General features: G+C 38.7%; 1 protein-coding gene across 2 annotated transcripts in view; it reads right to left on the bottom strand.

The window, feature by feature from the left end:
* The window catches only part of GNB1 (G protein subunit beta 1), a 123,194-nt gene that overhangs the window by 54,375 nt on the left and 50,173 nt on the right, over positions 1-18,646 (bottom strand). For both annotated transcript variants that reach the window (XM_043994250.1, XM_043994251.1), the window contains one exon: positions 3,009-3,057. The gene's annotated coding sequence lies outside the window, so the exon portion shown is untranslated. The remainder of the gene's footprint in view (positions 1-3,008; positions 3,058-18,646) is intronic.

The raw sequence follows: 18,646 nt of genomic DNA, 5'->3' as shown, positions 1-18,646 counted from the left end.
TAGGTTATACATATGCAATTATGTGAAATATTACCATTATTAGTCATTTTGTAGAAGCAAACTTGAATAAAAGGAAGGAAAAAAAACACGAAAAAGAGCATGTGTTCAATCAGTATCAGTTCTTTCCTTGGAGATGGACAGCATGCTTCATCATTAGTCTTCTGGGATTGTCTTGCTGGGAATAGTCAAGCCGTTCCCAGCTCTTCATCAAACAATCCTGCTCTCACTGTGCACAATGTTTTCCTGGTTCTGCTCACTTCTCTATGTATCAGTTCATACAAGTCTTTCCAGACTTTTCTGCCATCATCCTACTTATTTCTTACAGCACAATAATATTCCATTACAATCACATAACACAGCTTATTTAGTCATTCTCCAATTAATGGGCATTCCTTTGATTTCCAATTCTTAGCAACCACAAAAAGAGTTACTATAAATGCTTTTGTATAAATAAGTCTTTTTCTCTTTTGGGGATGTATCTGTGATATAATCCTAGGTTTTTGGTTTTTTAAAACATTTATTTGTAAATTCTTTATGCCCTAGGTTGTAGTATATGACAAAACAAAAGGCTTTGTGTGCACCAAAATATTTATAGCAAAACTGTTCTGTTGTAGCAAAGAAATGCAAACAAAGTAGACTGCCACTGATTGGGGGAAGGGCTAAACTGTGGTGCCTAAGTAACAAAATATTACCATGCTCTATGAATCAAATAGAATGAATACAGAGAGTGGTCCCAAAGAAGAGATCTAAAAGGGTTTTACTTCCTAACCCATTTGCAGAGGTGGAATACTTCATACGATGCCAGACTTTTTTGATGCAGGTTAGTTTTGCTGAAGTTTTTGCTCCCTTTTAAATTTTTCATTCAAAAAAAAAAAAAAAATTCTTCATTCCAGAGATGGCTCTCTGGGAGGGGTAAGGGAGAAGATTACCGTGGGAAATTTAGGTGAAACAAGAATTTCATTAATATCTTACATATGAATTTCTTTTCTCCTTTTTTTTTCTATTAAAATGTTTGTGTTTACTGATGACTGTTCCATTCACAAGAAAAAGGGAAATTAAAAAACGAAAAACCCCAAAGGGAGGAAAAAGCTCAGGAACACTAAGCAGTCTACACACACGCAGTAGGACATTTCACACTCAAAGCCCTCCACCACTGCACAGAAGAGAGAGGTGCATTCACTAACCCTTCTTCCAGCCTGGTCCCTCTAGCCATCATCTGCAAAAGCTACTCCAACCATGGCCATTAATTGGAGGAAAGTCTGGCTTGCTGAAGGTACCATAAGAGGGAGAAAGGAGGAAGTATCTACTGGGCAAGTCAAATTACCACCACTTTCCCCATCACCTCCCCAAAGGAGAGCCCAGGACCCTGAGACCACTATCCTTGCTTCCAAAGTCTGGGTCCCTGTAGCTACCAGTGAAGCGAGCAAAATCATTGAAAAAAAGGTCCACTGCCAACTGTGGCCAAAGGGCAGGCAGCACCTCTTCAAACCACTGGTCCTACTTCTAGCTCAGCTCCTGTTGCCTTCATCTTGGGAAACAATTCCTTTGGAGATATAACCTGGTAACTGTCATCTTTGTAGGCCCAGAAGTTCAGCCTCCTCAGAGGCAACAGCTACTGAAGACCCAGGCAGGAAAGTTCTCACCACCAATGTCTTTGGCCTCAACAAAAGGTTCAAAATGAGAATAGATATGGTATCAGTGGAAATGACATAAAAGATATGTTACCACCTGCTTTGTCATTGCACCCTAAATTCCATGGGATCTTTTTATCTGACCTACAGCTGAAATCTTCTATACATCTGAGATTCAGGAAGTCTTCACTAATAGAGAGTAGGAACTAGCTTAGTATTACCAGTCCATGGTAAAGGAACCCTAAGATTGATACCCACACCATTAAGACATACACAATCCCTATCATTATCTGTGGCAAAGGAGGCCAGCCTGCCTTTACACATATCCTCAGGCTGCCTTTTATGTAATTTGCCAGCAGGAGAAGTAGCAGAGATAGCAATGATAACACAAGGTCCATATTCAAGAGGTACCTTCAATATTTAAAATGCTTCAATGTCTATTTTAAAAAAAGAACAATCCCACCTTTGAGGTCATGTTAGTATATTCTGAATACCTCAGCTATATGAAAACATGTTGAGAAGAAAAAGGGCTCAGTTGAAAAAGCTATATATAGAAAAGCTTGAAGGGACCAGAGCTATCTAAAAATCATCTAAAAAGTCCTAAATCCTAAGAAAGCAAGCAAAGTCATTAATGCCATGTTTGATGCTTATTATAGCTAGCATCTTTTTTTTTTTTTATATAGGTCAGATTTATGATATGATTGAGCTGCATTCTTTCCTTGCGATATGGCCATGTTAGAGAATCCTGAAGGCTGCCATCTCACCAGTGTATGGGTTATCTGTGTTCTTTCTCTAGGACTTGGAGAGCACATTTTCTATTTTAAATAACTACAGGTTTAAAGACATAGCTTTGCTTTTATGACACACAACCTTTAGTTAAAACAATGATTTTAACATAAAATTAAACCTTCCTCATAGTTTCCAAAAATGTTTAGCATGAAAAATGAGGGGCAGCCTCTCTATGATCAAATGGAATACAAACAATGTTACAGGAGTTCAGCAAAGAGAGGCATCACTGTAGGTCAGAGGTATCAGAAATGGAAGGTGCTATGTCCCTCAAGAAGCCAAAATACCTGCAATCGAGACTTTGCTTATCATCATTCTTTAAATCAAGGTGCTAAACAGACAGAGACTTTAAATCACAGCAAGCTTGAAGACCACTTTATGATTTTCTAGTTGAACAGTAACTGGAGGCCTCCTTCACAGAGTCAACAGAGCATATTATCTTGAGAGCGAATAACTATTCAATAAGAGATTGTTTCAGAGACACAAAGTGATCTCAACCTCGTGCTCATATGGAAGCACGAAGCTGTATTGTAACAAGGAAAATATTTTACTTTAAATTTACCAGTTAGTTAACAAACATATTAAAGTTACCTGAAATCAGAAGTGCTTCTGGTCTGGTCTGCAATACATGTAAACTTATCTGTAATAAAGAAAAAAAGAAAGATCTGAATCACACTTGGGGGATATATTATTTTTAATCTTAATATCATTTACACCTCAAGGAACAGAACAGACTTAAGCCCATCTCCCCCTACAATTGTCTTGTACTTCACAATTTAAATACTGTGGGAAATATACAACACTGGTCTGTCTGATACTTTCTTTGCAAAAACCACTGTGATGCTCTTAGATTCTATCTTCATACAGCAGTTATGAAATCACTGCTTTAGAGAAAAGAAATAATACAGAAAAATGCTTAATGGGATGTCTTGTTAATTAAAAATAAAGATATACTACATTTAGACAAGTTTCTATATAGAGTAAGGGATTTGAAAATTTTCAATCCCTGAATTTAATGGGTTCTTCTTAGAATCTAAACCTTTTTTCCCAACTACGAATCTATAACAACCTATAAAACACATAAAAGGGTCTTAGGTACCTCACTTTATCAAATTACAGGGGATGATTCATTTAGCAAAATAATTCACCATAGAATTTCTTTTATCTAGGAAATCTTTCTCAAGCTTTTTAACATGCCAATTTATATGTAACTTTTCTAGAACCTGTTATATAAAGTGATCTATATTTACCAACATCTAGCCCTTTCAAGTTAAAAGCATAGCAGCAGACAGAAACCAAATGATTTTTTTGCAGGAGGGTGATTCTTCAAATTAAGTATATTTCACTGTTCTTGGTAGTAAACAGCTAAATCAAAATAGTGGATTTTCCTGTCTGTCCTTCCACTAACACCTTTATTCCCAACCCTACCAAATTCCTTTAGAGTACAAACCCCACCATTAACAAAAATGAAAGCCATTTCACGCTTTATCACAGCCATCCACAGAAAAGAGAAGCATAATGCACACATTCAAACATCATTACATTACTCAAGAAATGTTGAGAAAGTCTTAAAAATCCAAGTTAGGTATGCTGTATGTTTGGATTCCCAGGTGTACCCATGAGAAATACTCTGCCTGTTAGTCAGCTCTGACAATGTGGGCTAATATGAAAAGACATTTTGAGCCATTTCCTAGGTAAACTATTAATCCTGTGCATATGCATAAAAGGAAGACAGGAATAAATGACTCCTGAATTAAAACTCCCCAAATTACAATGGGGAACTCGCTACAGTTTTCCAAAGATTTAATCTAGAATTCTCATGCTCATGTGTATGCACAGGCTTTTGGTTGTAGTGAGAATGCATGGAGGTATGGGAAGTTGCAGAGCATACAAACTGAATGAAAAATACTACTACATCTTTAAACCGTTCCATGGAAAAGTAGTGATATTTTATTTTAGTTTTTTTTTTTTTTGGGGGGGGGGGACGACGGACGTGGGGCAATGAAGGTTAAGTGACTTGCCCAGGGTCACACAGCTACTAAGTGACAAGTGTCTGAGGCTGGATTTGAACTCAGGACCTCCTGAATCCAGGGCTGGTGCTTTATCCACTGTGCCACCTAGCTGCCCTGAAAAGTAGTAATAATAAAAAACAGAAAAGTCATGATATAGTTCTTAAAACTTAAATTATTTCACTTTTAGTAACAGTCAAAGCCCAACGGTAAATATACTTCAACTCAGTTTGAAAGAAAAACTGGAATGAAACCTTGTAATAGGTTGGGAGAATGATATGATCAGGTTAATGTTTTAGGTATATTAATGGGAAACCAAATAAAAAGATACTGGCATTATCCAGGCAAGTGGTGATAATGACCTGAACCAAGGAGGTAGTTGAGTAAACAGACACACATTATAGAGGAAGAATCGAGACTTGGCATCTTACTGGCTATGGAAGATGAGTTAGGGATGGTGCTGAGTTTATGAAACTGGGTGACCAGAAGGACTGTGGCTCTATAAAAGGAGTAACTCCAAGAAAAAAAAAATCCTGTGGTATGGAAGATGAAAACCACAGGGTAGCACTGGTTCCTATAGAGAGGAATCCTGGGATACTGCAAGTAGAAACAACTTGGTGAAGGAGTATAAATGCTTTCGGCACCCTTGGCGTTTCTGGTGTAAGCTCTTATTGCCTCATTCCAGTTATGGCTCTGACTATACGGGCAGTGACAAGTTGAGAATTGCAACAAAAGCCTACACAAGAGGACTTAAAATTTGAGTGTTTATTGTGATAGTAATAGAAATAAGGGGCAGAATATTAAAAATATTAGAAGGAGTTTGTCAAAAAGATTAGATGTTGGAAGTAAGGGAGAGTGAAGAATGCAGGAAACCCCAAGGTTTTAATCCTGGGTGTCTGAGAGAATGGTAATACGATCACTGAAACGGTAGATTTTGGGGGAAGGAGGAAGAGGAGAAGACAGAGATCTTTTGGGGATAAAATAGGCTCAGTACACTTGAGGAATCAAATGGAGAGATCTAGCAGGCAGCTAGAAATGGGGATTGTGCCATAACTTAAATTTGAAGCTCCCACCACCATGCATGTCACAAGAAGGGATGTGCTTGCAGGATTTCAGAATGCATTCCTGGATCAAATAAAGAAGTTCTCTACAGCATTGGACATTCTCTTTTGAGCATCAAGTCTTGATTATATTGTTGCTGTGCAATCTAGTCAAACGCAATAGCAATGCCATCATTATTTATTCTTTTATTTTTAAGTTATGAGATTTGTATCAGCATTGCTGAAAACAAAATCCTTGTTTTCTTTTTCACTTTACTTTTTTTTTCTACTTAAAGTTGAGGAGCATTTTGATTCTCAATTTCAGTTATTTTATCAGGACCATTTGCTAAGGAATCACAATGTCTAAAAACTTTTTTATTGGATGGATAGGTGTGCACAGAAAACTCTCAAAAATTGATATTCTCATTATTCAAGTTTATATTTTAAAAATACTATCCCCAGTGTTAAAGAAAAACTAAAGTTTTAGTTCCATTTGATGGATAAAAATAATGTCCTTGATGATTAACTATTCAATAAATGTTAACCCTGAAAAAATAAACTCCTTAGGTACATAGCCTAATGAAATGAGTCAATGAACTGATTTGGCTACATTCATTTTTAAAAAAACTAGGTTTTAGGGGGCAGGTAGGTGGATTCAGGAGAACCTGAGTTCAAATTTGGCCTCAGACACTTGACATTTATTTACTAGCTGTGTAACAAAGTCACTTAACCCGTATTGCCCAGCAAAAAAACCAAACCAAACCAAACTAACAACTAGGTTTTACACTGAAATCTTACTACTCTATAGCCAGCCCATAGAAAAAAAAAATTTATTAAGAAAGGGCAAGTAGCATTCTTCAAGTAGCATTCAGACACATATCTGCCACATGCGCATATGTAAAAATCACTGCTATATTTTTTATACAGTAATCCTAAATGGCAGGCATTGAGAACCATAAGCTTGCAACCTATTTTCTTGTAATTAAAAAAAAACAAAACAACACACCACTAAGACTTGACTGACTTTACAAAATAGGAGGTGGACCCCTGAAGAAACTACAATGGTGCTAAGACTTAAGAGACCCACATTGAACTTGCAGGTCATTCATTAAGTTAAGTTCCCCTCCCTCATCTTTAAAGAGGAAGAGCTATATATAAAGTAGGAAGAGCACTAGACTTGGGATTCAGCAGAGAATGAGATTTGGTTCCTCTAAGATTCAGTTTTCTCATCTATAAAAAGGAGACAATAATTCTTGTAGTCCCTAACCATATCAGTTTACTGAGAGGATCAAATAAAATTATGTTTGTGCCCCAGACAATTTCCTAAGTCTAAATTGCTAATGATCTATCTGACGATCTTCATTAGTGGAGAGTTTCTATACCAGGAGTTTCACTAACAAAAAGGTAAACAAAATAAAAATTTACATCTTTAGATGAGTGTTCTAACTTACTAGGATCTCTTCTGGATCCAGACAACCAATTTACTGCCTCTTCCGGCTTTTTATTGTCTCCAAATCTGATAAGCATACAATGTTTTAAAATATGACAAAAAGAGAGGATACATACACTCTTTATAAAATTTTAAAACATTTCACTGAAGTTCTAAAGTATTATAGTATAACTTTGTTTTCAAAGGCTTTATTATAATGAAATGCTACTACCCACACTGATATTGTCTACTCACAGATGTCCTAAACTGTAACCACAGTAGTTAAAAACATACATTCATGGATTAACATCAAACTCTAAAAATTTGGCTGTGTTCCTAATAATTAAAATGGGGAAAGTCTACTCTATGATGTGTACAGATTTGAATAGTTTGAATATAATTTATTTGAAGCTGTAAAAAACTTACTTATACTCCAGTTCAAATATTAGGGTCTTAAAACTACAAAATTATTTTTAAAGACTAAGTAATTAAAACAAATTCGTAGATAGACATTTAGAAAAGATTTTGGCTTTCAGTCATTTAAGAACTTCAGTAAGTGCTAGAAACATTGTTCTCACTTCAATTCAATAATTTCCCCTCCTAGGAATAAATAAATAGGTTGTAGAGACCTTTTAGCAGGGGATTGAAAAAACATGTTGAATACTGTTACAAAAGAGCCTTTCCTAAGTTTTCTTTTTTTTTTTCTTTTTCTTTTTTTAGTGAGGCAATTGGGGTTAAGTGACTTGCCCAGGGTCACACAGCTAGTAAGTGTTAAGTGTCTGAGGCCGGATCTGAACCCAGGTACTCCTGACTCCAGGGCCAGTGCTTTATCCACTGTGCCACCTAGCTGCCCCTAAGTTTTCTAACAGGAGAGAAAAAGACAAAAAACAAACAAAAAAAACTCCACAACAAAGCAGACCTAGAAAAGCAATAAAATCAAATTATAGTAGGTGATAATCTGATGATCTTTCATTCAAAATACAAAATGCTAGCTCTCTGAGGCAAAGATGTCAGATAACCTCTACTATTAAAATAGGAAATGAAAGCTGAAAAGCATCCATTTTTATGTCCTAATCTTAGCTAATTAAGTCCAGGCTCCATTTTCTCCATTCAGTTTTGCCTTGTCTTAAACAGCACCTATTCTGGACCTAGTGAGCTGTCGCTCACTTATATTTTGGAACTCTTTTCTTGTAAATCCTCAAGAAGGTCTTTAGTGTGGCTCCTACTTTAAATACACATAGATGATCTAAAGAGTGGCAACTTTCACCAATGATTCCAACTGCTTCCTATGCTGTGTCTGCAATGTAGCTCCTCTCATGAGAGTTCTCCCTTTCAGCATTAAAGCTCTACGCCCTTTTCAGAAGGCTGATTTATCATCTTGATTACTTAGCATCTATGTTCTTGAGAGAACAGGTATTTTTAAAATTGCTTATGTTTTTATCTAACTTCAGGCTAGGGAGGGTGACAATTCTAAAAACTAAAATCTATAATAGATATGTAGGGGGAAATGCTCTAAACAGATTAGATCACAAGGTAATCTTTACTAGATAAGCCAAAATTTTAATCAGGGGCCAAATCTTTTTTTCTTTAATTAATCTTCTTGTAAGCATGAATTAAAAACATTGCATTCAACTGATTCCTCTGAAACTTTGTGCTTACGACTGTCACAAACATGATGTAATAGACACATAAACTGATGAGGGCCAACAATTGTCAGTATCACATGAATTCAAATCCCACACCCCTTTCCGGGGATTGTCTTATGTTTACTCTGGCTTGACTCCAAGAACTGGTCTCTGAATTTTATCAAGATCTACTGCACCCTAACCTCAGGGATATGTCAAAATAGTCAAAGTTTCAATGACCAAGTCACAAAATAGGAAGATCCAATTTCAACTTAACTGGGGCTATAATTGAGTCCATTTGCTCAATTTTTTTTGGCCTTAATTTTTAGGCAGCTTAGGAGAAATGAGTGGATAAAGCGCTGGACCTGAGAGTTGGGGCAACTAGGTAGTGCACAGTGGATAGAGCTGGCCCTGGTGTCAAGAGGACCTGAGTTCAAATCTTACCTCAGACACTGTGTGACCCTGGGTGAGTCACTTAACCTCAAATTACTAAAATATCCGGGGCCATCTCCAGTTGTCCTCATGTATATCTATATCTGGCTCTGGAGGAAAGAGTGAAGTTGGTGACCTTTCACAACCCTCCCTCTCACTTAAATCCAATTCAGTGCAACTCATGATATCACCCAGATGTCACGGTCCTCTTCTAGTAAGAAGGACAAAAAACAACCTGATAGTCAAGAAAGTCAGTTCAAATCCTGGTGCATTCACTAGCTGTATGTTAAGCAAGTCACTTAACCCATCTGCCCCAGTTTCTTCATCTGTAAAATGAGGCTAATATTGTTGTGAGGATCAACTGAGAAAAAAATTTTAAATGTAAAAGCATTTAAAGCATTATATAAATTCTAGATATTTTTGAATAAAATTTTCAGCAGTCACACCCTCAATACATGTAAAAACCCACCTTGCCTTGTTGGGAGAAAGGGGCAAAACCTGTAAAAATTTATTTTTTAATGAATATCTGTTTTTATCTCACCTACATTAATTTTATTTATTTATTTTTGTTTTGTGGGGGTTTTTTGTTTGTTTTTTTTTTGCAGGGCAATGGGGGTTAAGTGACTTGCCCAGGGTCACACAGCCAGTAAGTGTCAAGTGTCTGAGGCCACATTTGAACTCAGGTCTTCCTGAATCCAAGGCTGGTACTTTACCCACTGTGCCACCTAGCTGCCAATTTTTTTAATTTAAGTTCCGAGTTCTAAATTCTGTTCCTCCCTCTCCGAGGGGGAATCATATATAGGTTATACATGTGCAATTATATAAAACATTTTGTATAAGAAAATGAAAGGAATTGAGAAATAGCACACTTCAGTCTGTGTTCCATCAATCGGGTCTTTCTTTGTAGGTGGATAGTATATTTCATCATTAGTCCTTTAGGATTGTCTTGGACCACTGTACTGCTGAGAACAATTGAGTCATTCACAGTTCTTCATCAAACAATATTTCTGTCACTGTGCACATTCTCCTGGTTCTGCTCACTTCACTATATATCAGTTCATACATGTCTTTGCCTGTCATTTCTTATAGCATAATAATATTCCATTACAATCATATACCACAGCTCGGTTTAGCCATTACCCAGTTGATAGGCATCCCCTTGATTTCCAATTCTTAGCCACCACAAAAAGAGCTGCTATAAATATTTTTTGCAAAAATAAGTCTTTTTCTCTTTTTTAGTATGTCTTTGGGATATAAACCTACCAGTGGTACTGCTAGGCAAAAGGGTATGCAGAGTTTTATAGCCCATTGGGCATAGTTCTAAACTGCTCTCCAGAACGGTTGGGTCAGTTCACAACTACCAACAGTGGATTAGCATCCCTGTTTTCCCACCGCCCCCAAACATCCAACATTTTCCTTTTTTGTTATATTTGCTACTCTGTTAGGTTTGAGGTTCACTTCCATTTCTTTTTTTTTCACCTATATGAATGTCTATTTTTAATAAAGAAAAAAATAAATGCTCCTCATAACTGAATACATCGAAAAGGTCTAGCCTTATACAGTCTCCCACTTCTGCAAAGGAAGGAGGGGAGTGGTATTCTCATCTCTTCTCTGTGGTTGGCCTTAGTCATTATAATTTGATAACGTTCAGTTTTGGCAATTTCATCACTGTCACCATTCTTTCCATCCACACTGTTGTAATCGCTGTGCCTAATTTTCCTGGTTTTATTCATCCCACCATATAGCAGTTCATGTAAATATCCCCATGCTCCTCTGAAGTCCTACTGATAGTTTCTTACACGTAGTACAGCAATACTGTTACATTTATTTACTACAACTTGTTGATCCTGTTCCCATTTTTGGATGGCTACTTTGTTTCCAGCTCTTTGCTACTAAGAAAAGAGCATTGCTTTAAATACTTTGTTGCATATGGGACTTCTCTTTTTGTCAGTGTCCTCCTTGGAGGTAAATATCTAACACTCTCTGGGTCAAAAGGATATCACCATTTTAGTCTCTCCCTTTCCATAATTTCAGAATGCTTTCCAGAATGGCTAGACCAACGAAATCCACAGCTTTACCAACAGTGTATCAGAGTTTACACATCTTTTTACAATCCCCATCCGACCCTAACCCTGTCTTTTGTCAGCATTCCCAACTGGCTGGGTATGAAGCAGAACTTTGGGGCTGCTTTGACTTTCATTTGTTATTAGTGATTTAGAACATTCTTTCATAGTTATTAATAACCAGCAATTCATTGAAGAACTGTTTCTCTCCCCATGTATAACACAACACATATGTGAGTGCATGTGTGTTTATATGTGTGTGGGGAGATGGATATCAGGCCTTTACTATAGTTTTTTCTCATTTGCCTTTTCCCCTTTCTTATCCAAGTTTTGTTCATCTTGTTTATGTAAATGTCTTTCAGTTTCATATAATCAAAATATCTTTCAATTCAACAAACATTTAATAAGCAGGTAATATGTGCCAGACACTGTGTGAAGCACTAGAGACATGAAGAGGCAAAAGACAGTCCCTGCCCTCAAAGAGTTTCCAATCTAATAAGGGAGACAACATGCAAAGAGCCATATACAAAGCAAGCTATATACAGAATAAAAAGGAAATAATAACCAGAGGGCGGGCACTGGAATTAAGAGATGTTAAGGAAGGCTGCCTGTAGAAGGTACGCTTTTAATTGGGACTTAAAGGAAGCTAGGGAGATCAGCACTTGGAGCAGAGATGGGAGAGCAGTATTTGCATGGGGCATGTCCAGGGAGAATACCCATACCCGAGAGGCGGAGGGTTGTAGTTGTAGAAGTTAGGAGGCCAGTGTTACTGGACTGAAGAGTATGTGCTGGGGTGTAAAGTATAAGAAGGCCAGAAAGGTTGAAAAGGGACACGCAAGGAAGGGCTCTGAATGCCAAATAGCATTTTATAGTTCTTCCTAGAGGCAGTTTATTGAGTGGGGGTGGGAGGTGTGTGTGTGACATGATCAGATCTGTCCTTTGGAGGCTGAATGGAGAAGGGACTTGAGTGGGGAGAGACTTGAAGCAGGAAGACCCCCCAGCAGCGACAATTATCCAGGAATGAGGTGATGAGGGCCTGCAACAGGATAGAAGGGAAGCAGTGTCACAGGAGAGGAAGGGGCATATTTGAGAGATGCTGCAGAGATGTAAATGATCAGTCTTGGCAACAACTTGGATTTACAAGGTAAGAAATGGTGAGGAGTTCAGGATGACTTCTGGGATGTGGGCCTGAGGCACTGGGAGGATGGAGTTGTAAAAGGGAAGGTTTAGGAGAAAGGAGAATGATTTCTGTTCCCACACCCAGCCCACCCCACCCCTCAGCCAGGATGGAGCATTTATCCATTTGGAGTTCACTGTGTATTAGTCCAAACCTCCTGTCTAGTACTGTCTTTCCATCTCCCCAGTAGGTTTTTATAGGGACGAGGTCTTACCTAAGTAATTTGTAGTATCAGATTTATAAAACACTGGTTTATTGGATTCAGTTACTTCTGAATCTTTCCTGTCTAGTTTGTTTCACGGATCATCTTTTCTTTTTAACCAGCATCAAATGATTTTGATGACTGTTGCTTTACAATGTAGTTATGACATCTAGAAGTGCCATTTTCCATTAATTTCTATGTTTTAAAAATATTTCCCTTAAAATCCTAGATGCTTTGTTTCTCCAAATGAATTTTGTTTTCATTTTATCTACCTTTGTAAGGTCTCCTTTGGGGGGGGGGGGAGGAGAGGATATGATTGGCAGATCACTAAATCTGAAAATTAACTTATATAATTTATTTTATTGGCATTGGGATCTGATATAGGTATTGAGTGTGCTTTGATATTTCATGCATTGTATGGTTCTTTTGAGTGTAATTCTTTTCATTACCACCTAGATTTTATTATAACATACAAATACTATGGTTTTCTGTGGGCTTATTTTGTAATCTGCTAACTTTTCCTGATCCTACTGTCTCAATTAGTTTCTTCACCGATTCCCTAGGATTTCCTAAGTGAACCATCATGCCATCCTCAAATAGTTTTTCTAGACCTATGTCAAATAATAGTACAAGGAGGTATCCTGATTTATGCCTATATTTATTGGGAAAGCTTCCAGCATTTTTCCACTATATGTATTGCTAGCTTTTGAGTTTAACAATTTTTTAAATTAAAAAAGATCCCCGGGGCATCTAGGTGGTCCAGTGGATAGAGCATTGGCCCTGGATTCAGGAGGACCTGAGTTCAAATCCTGCCCCATACACTTACACTTGACACTTACTAGCTGTGTGACCCTGGGCAAGTCACTTAACCCCAATTGCCTCACTAAAAAAAAACAAAAAAATATCCCTTTATGTGTGTATTTTGTAGCCCCCCCCCCCCGCCAAAAAGCACAAATGAGTGTTGTAGCTTTGCCAAAGGCCTTTTCTGCATTTACTGAGATGTTTTTGTTTTTAATATGATTTAATATGAATATGTTTTTCCTAATGTGGGACCATTCTTACAAATCCAACTTGGTTTAAAAAAAAAAGATTATTTTTTTGTAAGTTGCTAGTCTTTTTGCCAAGACTGTATTTTGGGGGGGGGGGGTGTGAGGCAATTGGGGTTAAGTGACTTGCCTAGGGTCACACAGCTAGTAAGTGTTACGTGTCTGAGGCCGCATTTGAACTCAGGTCCTCCTGACTCCACGGATGGTGCTCTATCCACTGCGCCACCTAGCTACCCCTCCAAGACTGTATTTAAAAATTTAAAATTAATTATAATAGTCTCTCTCTATTAGTTTCTTCTTTGCTTTATTTTCCCCTGGTTTATATATAAGAGCTATATTTGCCTCATAAGAGGGGTTTGGTAGAGAGTGCTTACTTAATTTCTGAAAATAATTGGTGTAGTACAGGTATTAATTGTACTTTACAAGTCTGAAAGCATTCTTCTATAAATCCACCTGGACCAAGAATTTGTTTTTTTATTTTTGGTAGTTCCTTTGTAGTTAGTTTAATTTCATTAACTGAGATTGGATCTAGTTAAGATTGCCATTTGATTTCTCTATTTCTTTTCAGTTTGTTTGTTTGGATTTTTTTTGACATATAACTATATCGTGAGATTATTATTACCAGAGACCCTCTGCCGTGAGAGCGTGGGTTGACCTTTCTAAGGTTCAGTGTCCCAAAGTTACCTCACATCAACATGAGACCACTCTCAACCAATCAGCTTGAAGCATTGTGTGATGCAGCTGGTTTTGTCAGTTGGTTTTGGGAGTTGGTGGTTGGAACCTGGTGGGGTTGGCAACTGAACCAGGAGTGGTTCAGGTAGTTAAGGTTTTCCTATTCTTTCAGAGACACTTGTTCTCTCTTTGTTAACCTCTAATATATTTCGAAGGGGACAGAAAGGGTAACCACACACATTTAGTTTTACCCATCACAATATGTAACTATATATACACACGTATACATGTAACACACACACACACACGGTTCTAATAGTTTTATTTCTCCTTGGTTTGTTGTGATGTAACATCCTGTTTAGGGTAGGTTGGTAGTATTCATTGGATTTATTTAAAAAACTTGGAATTTATTGATACTTTGTATTGGTAAAATGCTGTGAATTCAATAAAGAAATTATCCAAAAGGAGTTTTAAAATAAAATACTGACAAGAACAACTTTTAAGTATTATGAAACAGTTGCTCATTTCCCCCCCTGTAACCACTGGAATGATGCTACCTGCTGGAGAGTTACTGTAGGAAAGCTCCACCATGAGGAGAAGGCGTCTGAGGGCAAGCCATGCGGCTTTCTTTGGCGTCAAGACGTTTGCTCATGGGTACTGTCAATCAAGGCTAGCAGTCAATTAGCTTGGAGCTGTGTGTGTGCGCGAGTGTTGGGGGGATGTTCCCAGCTTCACAGGAGGCGTTGGGTCCTTTTTGTTCCTGACCTCGCCATGGTGGGTCGGGTGATAGGGTCTCTTAGAAACAGTTAGATTTTTACCTTTCTCTCTGATCCTAATGCTCTTTAATAAATACTTAAACACTTAAATACTATTGCTAAAGCTTATAATTTATTGGCGACCACTCATTAGATTTTAGATAGTTAGAATTTTAGCTCCTTACACCCCACCCCCAAGACATTCCCAAATTAAAAAAAAAAAAGCCAATTCAGTTAGGCAAATGCCTAAACTACAACAACAATAAATGGGAACTGCAGTGGTAGCACAGTACCTAGCATGTAATAGGTACTTAATAAATATTTACTGCTTAATAAAGTCCTTGGGTGTCATATTAAAGATCATTACCACTTTTTTTTGGGGGGGGGGGCAGGGCAACGAGGGTTAAGTGACTTGCCCAAGGTCACACAGCTAATAAGTGTCAAGTGTCTGAGGCTGGCTTTGAACTCAGGTCCTCCTGAATCCAGGGCCAGTGCCTTATCTACTGCACCACCTAGCTGCCCCTCATTACCACATTTCCCCCCCCCCCACTTGTGTTTTTTTTTCATCATAAAAGTATTTTATTATTTTCTAGTTACATGTAGAGATACTTTTCAACATTTGTTTTCATAAGATTTCTAGTTCCAAATTTTTCTCCCTTCCACCCCCTCTCTCCAAGACACAAAGTAATCTGATATAGGTTATGTGAGGGAAAAAACATCCTCTTCTCAATAATTCTCAGGAACTCAACAGGGATGTGCCAAAGGTTCTTTATTTCCTTCTCATGAGAAGGAGGCACCTTAGTGTGCAGGGCTAGTGGGTGCCCACATTTCTAATAAAAAAAAAATCGATGTCAAAACTTCCATTTTTAAAAAAATTGTCAAAATTATTGCTAACTGAAAGCCTCCACTAGAAGTCTATCTTCAGGGGCAGCTGGATGGCGCAGTGGTAAAGCACCGGCCCTGGATTCAGGAGGACCTGAGTTCAAATCCGGCCTCAGACACTTGACACTTACTAGCTGTGTGACCCTGGGCAAGTCACTTAACCCTCATTGCCCTGCAAAACAAACAAACAAACAAAAACAGAAGTCTATCTTCAAGTATGAAAGCAGAGATGTTCACTGGTTCTAATATGTGTACTAGCAGAACATTTATGATTCAGTCTAGTCAAATAAGTATTATTCGAAAAACTAATGACAGGGGCAGCTAGGTAGTGTAGTGGATAAAGCACTGGCCCTGGATTCAGAAGCACCTGAGTTCAAATCCGGCCTCAGATACTTGACACTAGTTGTGTGACCCTGGGCAAGTCACTTAACCCTCATCGACCCACACCAAAAAAGGGGGGGGGGGGAGAAAAAACTAATGACAAAACTTCACAGTTCAGTTCAATTTAGTGTATTTATATAATTATTAAATACAAAGTAAAAGATATGGTACAATACAAAGATAAAGATGAAAAATAGTCTCCATCCTCAAAAAGCTTAAACCCTTCTGAGGGAAAGGATATCTAAACAGCTCAGTCAGTCAATACCTTTTCTCTCTAAGTTTTCAGGATATTTTCTCCTGACTTTCTTGCTATCTGACCACGCCTACTCTATCTTCTTTGCTAGCCTCCTCTAGATCATGCTCTCTAATCACAGGTGTCCCCCAGGGTCCTTCTGACCCCTTTTTCTCTTTTCCCTCTATACTACTTTACTTGGTGTTGATTCTCAATCCTGCCCCAATCTCTCTGCTGACTTCCAATCTTGCATTTCCAACTGTCTTTCATACATCTTGAACTGGATGTGCAAGAGCCATGTTCTAAACTCAGTATGTCCCAAAGAGATTTCACTCTCTCCCTAAACCTGCTCTGATTCGTATCTTCCCTATCACTGTAGAGGGCAATGTTATCCCTCAGTCCCTCAGGCTTGCCACCTGACAGCTGTCCTGGACTCCTCACTCTTGTCACCTCCCCCCAAGCTGTTGCCAAGGCCTGCTGATTTCACCTTTGCAGCATCTCTCAAATATGCCCCCTTCTCTTGCCTCCACTCTGGAGCAGGGCCTTACCACCTCACACCTGGACTACTGCAACAGACACTGGGTGTGGGGGTCTGCCTCAGTCCAGGTCACCTTCCATCAGCTATGAAATTGATCTTCCTTAAGTGCAGGTGTGATTCCCCTCCCTCCACCTCCAACTCAAAATTCCAGTGGCTACCAATTACCTTCAAAAGAAAATATAAAAGTCTTTGTTTGGCATTCAAAGCCTTTCATAACCTAGTCCCCTCCCTCCCTTTCTAGTTTTCTTACTCTTTAACACTGCCCCCCCCCCCAACTCTTTAATCCAGTGAAACTGACCTCTTGGTTGGTTCCATTCACAAGACACTGCATAACTTTTAGTTTCAGGCATTCTCTTCTGCTCCAACTACTGATCTCTCTGGTTTCCTTTAAGTCTGCAACTAAAATTCCATCTTCTACAGGCAGCCTTCCCCAACCCCTCTTCATTCCAGTGCTTTGCCTCTGTTAATTGTTTCTTTACCCTGTATATGGATTGCTTTGCATATAGCTGTTTACATGTTGTCTCCCCCATTAGATTGTGCACTCCTCGAGGGAAGGGACTGTCTTTTGCCTCTTTGGCATAGGCACTTTATAAAAAAGTGTTTATTGACTGACTGATTAGAAAAGTGTCCTGTAGAAGGTTGGATTTAATCTGGGAGTTGCAAACAGGAAAGGTATGTGGGGCAGGTAAGGTCATGAAGGGCCTTGAATGCCACTGGATTTTGTATTTGCTCCTGGAGGGCAACAGGAAGTCACTTGAGTTTTAAGATGGGGAGTGATATGATCAGACATATGACTTAGGAAAATCACTTTGGTGGCTAAATGAGGATGGATTGGAGTGGGGAGAGACTTGAAGCAGGTAGACCCACCAGCAGGCACTAGCGTACAATAATCAAGGAGTGATTATTGAGGTGATGAGTGTCTGCACCAGGGTGGGGAAAATGTCATCAGAGAAAAGGGGGCGCCATTCAGGAGATGTTGCAAAGGTGAAATCAACAGGCCTTGGAAACAGATCTGATACTGGGGGGACTGAAAGATAGTGAGGATGGGAGGATGGTGGTACTCTTGAGAGTCATAAAGAAATTTGGAAGGGAGGCAAGAGTTGAGGGGTGGGGGTCGGGTGAGTTCAGTTTTGGACATGCCGAATTTAAGATCAGTAGATCTCCAGGCTGAGATGTCTGAAAGGCAGCTGAAGTTGTGAGATGAGAGGTCAGCAGAAAGATTGGGGCAGGATAAGTAGAGTTGAGAATCATCAGCTCAGAAACGGTAATTAAATCCATGGAACTAATGAGATCACTAAGTGAAGCCGTATAGAAGGAGAAGAGAAAGGGGCCATAGCACAGAGTCCTGAGGAACAACCATGGTTAGCAGGTATGATGTGGATGAGGGGAGAGAAGAACCAGGAAAGAATGTTGTCTTGAAAACCTAGGGAGAAGAAGAACACCAACAGTTTCAAAGCTTAAGAGAGGTCAAGAAGAACAAGGATTGAGGAAAAAGCCACTGGATTTGGCAATTAAGAAAACATTGGTAACTTTGAAGAGAGCATTTTAGTGGAACTGTGAAGTTAGAAGTCAGACTGTAGTGAGTCAAGAAAGAAGTGGAGACACCAACAGACAGCCTTCTCAAGGACGTTAGCCATAAAAGAGGTACAGCACAGAAGGTAGGGCCAGAAGAAACAAATGAAGGGTTTTTTTGAGGATGGGTTTGTGTGTGTCAGTACATAGGGAGAGACTGAATATCAGTGAGTA

This window comes from Dromiciops gliroides, chromosome 3, assembly GCF_019393635.1.
Source record: "Dromiciops gliroides isolate mDroGli1 chromosome 3, mDroGli1.pri, whole genome shotgun sequence".
NCBI lineage: Eukaryota > Metazoa > Chordata > Mammalia > Microbiotheria > Microbiotheriidae > Dromiciops > Dromiciops gliroides.
Note: the sequence above shows the minus strand (reverse complement) of the source record. Positions and strands in the feature narration are given on the sequence as shown.